The sequence below is a fragment of the Calidris pugnax genome, unplaced genomic scaffold, assembly GCF_001431845.1.
Source record: "Calidris pugnax isolate Ruff unplaced genomic scaffold, ASM143184v1 scaffold459, whole genome shotgun sequence".
In the NCBI taxonomy this organism is placed as follows: domain Eukaryota; kingdom Metazoa; phylum Chordata; class Aves; order Charadriiformes; family Scolopacidae; genus Calidris; species Calidris pugnax.
The window spans coordinates 91,817-93,561 of NW_015091670.1; positions in this window are offsets into that span (position 1 = coordinate 91,817).

A 1,745-nucleotide genomic window follows, 5' to 3' on the forward strand; every position below is an offset into this window, starting at 1 on the left:
TTCCCTGGCGTTAATTATTGACACTCACCACCCGCTGTAATTGGGTTCCAATTCAATTAGGGCCGCCCTATAATTAACTCCCCAAGAGCACGGCGGCCAGTGGGGACAAGGGATGGGGGGGGGCTCATTGACACTGACCCCCCCACCCCCCAGGACGGTGCAGATGCCCGTGGGTGGCATTCACCAGTGTCCCCATGGAGCTGAGGGGACAAGCTTGGTGTCACCATGGGCTTGGGGGTGTCCAGGGGGCTCCCCGTGCCCTCCCCACCCCACTGCTGTGGGGTGCAGATGGTGGTGGGAAGCCCATGGGACTTTTCTGTGGGTGTTGTCACCCCACCCTGTCCCTCATCTGGGTCAGATGGGGGCGGGGGGGTTGGAGTTGGGGTGAAGGTTGATGTCAGAGCTGGGGTCCAGGGTTGGTTGCCCAGGGTTGAGGTTCAGGCTTGGGGTCTAGGGTGGGGTTGGGGGCCATGGTTGGGACTTGGGGTTCGGGGGACACATTTGGGACCCAAGGTTGGGGTCCACAGCTGGACCTGGGGGCTCAGGTTCAGGGGCCACATTTGGGATCTGGGATTGAGGTCCATGGGTGGGACCCAAGGTTGAGGTCTAACCTTGGGACCTGGGGTTGAGGTCCGTGGTTGGGACTTGGGGTTCAGGTTCAGGGCCAAGGGCCACATTTGGGACCCAAGGTGGAGGTCCAGGTCTAGGGCCATGGTTGAGGTCCAGGTTTGGGACCTGGAGTAAGGTCCATGGTTGGGAGCCAATGTTGCGTTGGGTTAATGACCACATTTGGGACATAGGGTGGAGATCCACCACTGGGACCCAGGTTTGGGGTCCGGATTTGGGACACACAGTTGAGGTCCATGGTTGGGACCAGGTCTAGGGCTCATGTTTGGGCCATAGGGTTGAGGTCCAGGTTTGGGACCCAAAGTTGGGGTCCAGAGTTAATGATCACATTAGGGACCCAAGGTGAAGGTCCACCACTGGGACCCAGGTTTGGGGGTTCAGATTTGGGTCTCAGGGTCGAAGTCCATGGGTGGGACCCAGGTTTGAGTTCCAGGGTTGAGGTCCATGGTGGAAACCGGGGTTGGGGTCCAGATTTGGGTCCCAGGGTTGGGGTCCATGGGTGGGACCTAGGGCTGAGTCCCAGGTTTGGGGTCCAAGTTTGGGGTCCATGGGTGGGACCCAGATTTGGGTCCCAGGGTTGAGGTCCATGGGTGGGACCCAGGGTTGGGGTCCAGATTTGGGTCCCAGGGTTGAGGTCCATGGGTGGGACCCAGGTTTGGGGTCTAGAATTGAGTCCCAGGGTCGAAGTCCATGGGTGGGACCCAGGGTTGGGGTCCAGATTTGGGTCCCAGGGTTGGGGTCCATGGGTGGGACCCAGGTTTGGGTCCCAAGGTTGGGGTCCATGGGTGGGATCCAGGTTTGGGTCCCAAGGTTGGGGTCCATGGGTGGGATCCAGGTTTGGGGTCCAGATTTGGGTCTCAGGGTTGGGGTCCATGGGTGGGACCCAGGTTTGGGTCCCAAGGTTGGGGTCCATGGGTGGGATCCAGGTTTGGGTCCCAAGGTTGGGGTCCATGGGTGGGATCCAGGTTTGGGGTCCAGATTTGGGTCTCAGGGTTGGGGTCCATGGGTGGGACCCAGATTTGGGTCCCAGAGTCGAAGTCCATGGGTGGGACCCAGGTTTGGGGTCCAGATTTGGGTCCCAGGGTTGGGCCATGTTTGGGGTCCAGATTTGGGTCCCA